Source organism: Octodon degus, unplaced genomic scaffold (genome assembly GCF_000260255.1).
Source record: "Octodon degus isolate 3935 unplaced genomic scaffold, OctDeg1.0 scaffold00072, whole genome shotgun sequence".
Classification (NCBI taxonomy): domain Eukaryota; kingdom Metazoa; phylum Chordata; class Mammalia; order Rodentia; family Octodontidae; genus Octodon; species Octodon degus.
The window spans coordinates 11,386,704-11,392,951 of NW_004524648.1; the positions used below are offsets into that span (position 1 = coordinate 11,386,704).

Here is a 6,248-nt window from a genome sequence, read left to right on the forward strand (position 1 = left end):
GATTTTGGGGAACACAAACTCTGCCTGTCTGACATCTAGAAGAGGCTGTGAGTTGTATTTCCCATATATCACTTAGAGCTCCAATATCATCACTTTTCCTCACTTAGTCTGCGTAGCAATGCTACAGGATGCTTTCATCTTGCAGATAAAATAAAGCTCTGGCTGGGATGTATCTTTCTGATACAGTGCTTGCCTAGCTTTGCACAAGACCCAGGGGTAAATCCCCAATATAAATGTTTAATGTGCGTAAAGTAGCCAGGATGTACAGAAACCAGAATTCAAAATCAAAACCAGGTTAGCTGGGAGGTGTGGTACATGAATGTAGTCCCTGATAGGTTTTCGATGGTTACGGCAGAGAAACAGGCAGAAGGAAAAAGGGAAAGGGGCTTTATTATCTTTGGAGGACAAGGAAAGAATTTGGGGAAAAATTCTCCGGATTGGAACAAGGGGAAGCTGAGGCTTCTATGGCCTTTTGCCGGGGATGGAGTTTGAGGGGGATGTTTAGATACACCTGAAGAGCTGATTGAGACCTTCCCTGAGGTGGTGGAATGGGTGAAAGGAAATTGTGGGGCCAGGGAGACGGCTCAGTAGAATAAGCGCCTGCCTGGCAAGCGCAAGGGCCTGAGTTCAATCCCCGGTTCCGCCAAAAAAAAAAAAAAAAAAGGAAATTGCATCCTGGGCTGAATTGAAGAAGTGGGGAGGTAGATTCTGGGAAGATAAGCTGTTGTTTTAAGGGCTTCAGCCATATTAGATGAAGACCATAATAATTCAGCAATTCATACTAGGGCCATAACCAATCAGTCCCAATCTAGTGGTTGAAGCAGGAAGATCAAAACAGAAACAACTCAGGATGGACAATGCAAGGCTGGCATTCTGTCCTCTCCTTTCAAAAGCCATGCCTTGCCAGGAGTGGTAACATTTACCTGTATGGGGCCGGAGAGATGATCACTCAAGGGGCATAAGCACCTACCTGGCAAGCACAAGGGCCACAGTTCGATCCCTGGTCCCACATGCCATGCAGTCTTGGCCCCAGATGCAGGTGCAGCTCTGGAACCAGGCATGGTGGCACCTGCCTGTAATCCCAGCATTTGGGAGAATGAACCAGGCAGATCTCTAAGAGTTGGAGACCAACCTAGGGGTTACAAAAGTGAGCACAAGGCCAGTCTGAACTGCGTAGTGAGACCCTGTCTCAAAAACAAACAAACAAAATATACCTACCTATAATTCCAGCTAGTCAGGAGGCTTAGGCAGGATGATTATAAACTGGACCCCATCTTGGGCAATTTAGTGAAACCCTGGCTCAAAAAATGTTTTAAAAGGTCTAGGGAAGCAGCTCAGTGCAAGAACCCCCTGGTTGAATCGCCAGTACTGGAAGGCAATGAGAGAGGGGTTCTTTTTTTTTTTTTTTTTTTTTTTTTTTGTATTTTAGGGAAGGGTCTACAGCATGTTCAGGGTTCTACTCGTAGATCAGACTCAGTGATCCGCCTGTTTACAGTTTCCCAAGAGCTAGGATTACAGGCATGTGCCACCACGCCCAGTCTCAATTGCAGTCTCAGCATGCCCCCAGGGCGGGGCCAGCAGGGCCTGCAGATCGAATCCCCAGACCCTGTGCCTGGCCTTAATCTGCTGAGCTATCTGGTCAGCCCTGAGAGGTCTTTTCCAAACCCATCTTCAATGATCTACTATACACCAAGGCCTCATTCTGTTTTCTGGGTTTCAGCAATCTTCTTCCCTCCACAAACTCAGCAAAGAACCTGTGACTAATTTTATTGACTATTTAGCATCTATTTTCAACAAGGGTCAGCTGTAAAAGATGAAACTGGCCCATTGGCTCTATTTTAAAATCTTACATAAGAGAATTCCCAGGCATCTCTCCCATCCCAAACTGACCACAACTCAACTGACTACCTATTCAGACCTCCAGCTGTTTCCACATTATCACTCGTTTGTCCACTCTGGAGCTAAAGAAAGCTACTTTCACCGAAAAGCCTCTCTCATGACTCCCGATAGATAATACAGCAGAGGGGCCTTGCGGCAGAGCAATTTACATAAAAGTTATAAAAGCTCTTTGTTATCTGTCCTGACTAGGAAATGGGCTGTTCTAGCAAATCAAATATCCTGGGTAGTGTAACAATGCTATTTAGAGGGACTACCAATTTATAAAGAATCTCAGTGCATACAATTCCAATTTAAAAATTAAAGGAAAATAAAAGGTGCATTGCAATAGTCAAGCTTCCAAGGGCTTGATGTGCAAGCAGACAAAAAAGAAAAGAATATCGATGCGGTAGAACAGCAGTCCCCAAACTCCAACCTTAGCTGCATACCCAAACACTTGGGAAACTTTTTGGAAATACCGCAAATGCAAAGGGAGGATTTTAAAAAGTAGGTTCCTGGTCCTCATTTAACCATTCAATCAAAAACTCCAGGAGGCAGGGCTGGGAAATCTGCATTTTTAAAGAACACCTCTCCAGTCAGTAGGAAACTGCCAGATACCAAATCTGTCAAGGATTCCAAATCCTTCTTCCCCTTTTGGAAACTCCTTGCATTAAAACAAGCTGAAAAGGCTAAAACTGCACTGAATGCAAAGTGACCTGCCTTTGATGATTCAGGAGCCTGCAGGATCTCCCAGTATAACTGGGTCATCATTTATTACTAGTGACTGACTCGTCACTGTACCGGCATAACCAGAAAGCACGAAGGTTAAAGAAAATTGCCCCCTGGTAGAAAGCTGGAAAAACCAGCTTTTGTTTTACTATCAGATTCAAAGAGCTGGTTTTCTCCCAGGAGAAAGAGAACTTAAGTTTGCCTTGAAAAAGAAGAATGTTTAAAATTATGCAGGACTCTCTTAATCAACTACTTAGCTCCACTTCAAATGTAAACAGGGTCAGAAACACAAAAAATGTGAAGTATTCACTTAAAATGTGAAATATTCACTCTGAATAACAAAAGTAAAAGAGAAACTTCAAGACAGTCTTAATGAAGAGAAAGGATAATACGTTTGAGCCAGGACTGGCCTAACAGGATTAGACATGACCACTGTTCTGACCACCCAACGGCTAAATCCTGAGAACAGGGAGAACTGTGGTCTTGAACCCATAAGGCCAATTACTACCTACTCGAGATGGCTATTATGTGACACATAACAGGATACTGGTAAAGCTCTCAAATTTCCAGATTTTAAAATTCCACAACTAACAATAAGCTATAAAAAAAGAAAGTGACTGGACCATTTGCCCATTAAAAAGAGTCTGTGCTGGTATATGAAAAGATTGTTCTTAAACATCTTCCTTACATAGACATCAAGTAAACATTATCAATAACTAGGTCAAACAAAAATAACCCAAGAGGTTGAGGGTACAGTTCAGTGGCAGAACATGTTGAGTAGCATTCCTAAGGCCCTAGATTTGATCCCAGCACCTCTGAAAATACTAAGTACTAAAAATAAAAGTCCTCTAGCACAATAGCAGTATTAAAAGTTTCTACTACAAAAATAAAAATCAAGCCCCCCAACACTCTTTAGGTTGATGTAGATATTTTCAGAAGGGAGCAGGTGACAGTCATACGGGTTGGTGGTGCAGCTGTACCAAACGTCACAGTACACGTGTTGTTAGAAACAAAATTATGCTGCTGGAGTAGGTGGAGCAACTCTGCAACCTCAGCACTTTGGAGAGGCTGAGGCAGGAGGATCTGAATTTGAGAGTAAGGCTACTCTGTTTAGTGAAACACTTACATTTTGCCTCAATAATAATAAGTGGGCTTTGGATGGAGTTCAGTGCAAAAGCCCTAGGTTCCATCCCGAGCACTGAACAACAAAATGCATGCTTCTTATTGCTACGTGGGCTCTTTGTTTTGTCTCCCTAAACGCTGGTAATGAAAATGCTTTTTCTATCATTTCGAAAGCCCTTGGAGAAGCATTTCTGGAGCTAGAGATGTAGCTCTAGCTACATCATAAAACAAAACAACACAGCTGACTGTTTCGCTGGGTGCGCTAGTGCAGGTCCTATAACGTGTACTATTCTGGAGGCTGAGGAAGGAGGATCACAAGTTTGAGACTAGCCTCGGCAATTTGGCAAGAACTTGTCTCAAAATACATAAAAAGGGCTGGGCCACAGGTCAGCACTAAAACATCTGCCTAGCATACACAAGGCCCTGAGGTTCAATCCCCGGCACCACTACCAACACGCGCGCGCACACACACACACACACACACACACAAAGGGACTTCCATGAGAAGGTACCAGACACAGTTATGTCAATTGGTTTGGCCAAAAGAATACTTAAAAACAAATTGCCAAGCTTTTCAAGAACTTCCTTTTCCTGTGTGGTTTGTTGTTATTTGTTTTTGAGACAGGGTCTTACTATGTAGTTCAGGCTGGCCCTGAACTCATTATGCAGCCCATGCTGGCCTCAAATCCACAGTAATCTTCCTGCTTCAGCCTCCTGAGTGCTGGGTATACACCCAGTGTTGTGTACATCATTTTAGAGTTTCAGTGTAGAGGGTTTACAACTGTTGATGCCAATGTAAAGAAGAAAGCACTTGATCCATAGAAGCTGGTCTTTCTAATTAGATTTATATTAAAATGTATGTATCCTAGATTACAAAGACAGATGTAATCTTACAGATTCAAGAATAACCAAGTGAAGGGGCTGGAGATATAGCTGAGGGGTACAGCACCTGCTTGTAAACGCAAGGTCCTGATTTTGATTCCCAGTACCAAAAAAAAAAGAATAGCCAAGTTATTAGTTAGGCTCCCCATCAATCTGAAATTATCATGTGTAATATCCAAACATTCTCATATTCATTCTCATTCTCCTTTGTAGGGATGAAAATAATATCCCTACATATACATAACTTATGAATTGTATTCTGAAGTCCAGAAATAAGAAATATGCAAATTTCAGAAATGTTTGTCAAGGTCTGTTTTCTTGGACATGAACAAAAAAACGTAATCAGGGGAAAGGGAAAAGAAGTCAAACCGAAATCCCCTGAACAGAAAGGAAATATCATGGCCCGCATCCAGTCCTGGACAGAACGGAAATTATCACGGCCAGTATTCAGACCCAGGACTCTGTACACAAACTCAACCCAGAGCCCTGTACCTGAGTCCTTGCACTCCTAGAAAAACGGTACAAGAACAGCCGTGCCCATAGGCAAGGATGACTCGTCATTGAGAGACCCACAGCCTCTCAAACACTTGTAGCAACAGTGGTGACAGGAAGTCTGTCTCGCAAACCACCCGTGAAAAGGCACTTACCTGCTTTCTTAGAAGGCCACACGCACCCTTTTGTTCATTGCGTCACTCTAGCCTTTAACCAGAGTGCCAAGTGACACTTGTGGGGAAAGCCTTATTTCTAAACGGGCCATAATCCTTCCCCCGGTAGACTAGGAGGAGCGTGATACACTCTTCCTTGATTACACAAGCAGGTTCTTCCTCCCCCTAGAACAAATGACAGACCAACAAAAAGGAGAAAAGACGCGATGCTGCCTCTTCTGCCAGCGTGAAACCAAGCTCTGGGCAGAAAGATGCCAGCGGAGGTCTGGCTCCCGCGGTCTAGCCAGACTTCCCCATGCCTGGTCAAATGACTCCTGGGCAGCCAGCTGGAGAGGCCCCGGTCTCCTCTCTGTCTCGGTCACTGCCGCACAGCGGCGACCTCACATGCGTAGTGCACAGAGGACGACTCCCAAGAGACCGACCCTGGAGAAGAACCGCATTCCCAAACTTCTCCATCAACCCTTCCAATTGTAAACCCCTCTCTTTCAAGCAGCCCCCTTCGGGCTCCCTCCACCAGAAAGGCCACCAGCTAGTTTGCCTGGAGGCAAGCAGGCCCCGGCAAACCTGCCTCAGTTTCCTCTGCGCTTACAGAGGAACAGCTGCCCCCGCCCCAGCCTGCTGGACGGCCAATTGTGAGGCGCTGGGGATAGCTGAGAACGCGCACCCCGGGACCGCCCCCGGCGAACGCTTCCTCGGAGGGGACTTTCAATGGGACAGGTGTGGGCTGCCCGAATGCGGCCACTTCCCGCAAGCAAGGGCTTCCTCCACCCCCGAGGGGCACTGGGAGTCCCAGGCCGCGCCCCACACTGAAAAGGAGCCCCCAAACCACATCCCAGCGCTCCGAGGGGAGCCCCTGCCTTCCCGGGGGACCCCACCCCAGGCCGGGCCCCGGGGACCCCAGCGCCGTAGCCACCCCTTCCTCACCTGCCGGCGGCCCGGCGCGCACCTGGGTGGGGAGGGAGGAAAAGAGGGAGG

The 6,248-nt window shown here is 46.0% G+C and overlaps 1 protein-coding gene across 2 annotated transcripts in view; it reads right to left on the bottom strand.

The window, feature by feature from the left end:
- Rffl (ring finger and FYVE like domain containing E3 ubiquitin protein ligase) overlaps nucleotides 1–6,242 on the bottom strand; it is a 69,895-nt gene extending 63,653 nt beyond the window's left edge. The window contains exon 1 of one of the 2 annotated variants that reach the window (XM_023720001.1): nucleotides 6,198–6,242. The gene's annotated coding sequence lies outside the window, so the exon portion shown is untranslated. Of the gene's footprint in view, nucleotides 1–5,255; nucleotides 5,481–6,197 lie in introns of those variants that run through there. The other variant, XM_023720002.1, reaches the window with a different exon arrangement.
- Nucleotides 6,243–6,248: the final 6 nt, after the last annotated feature.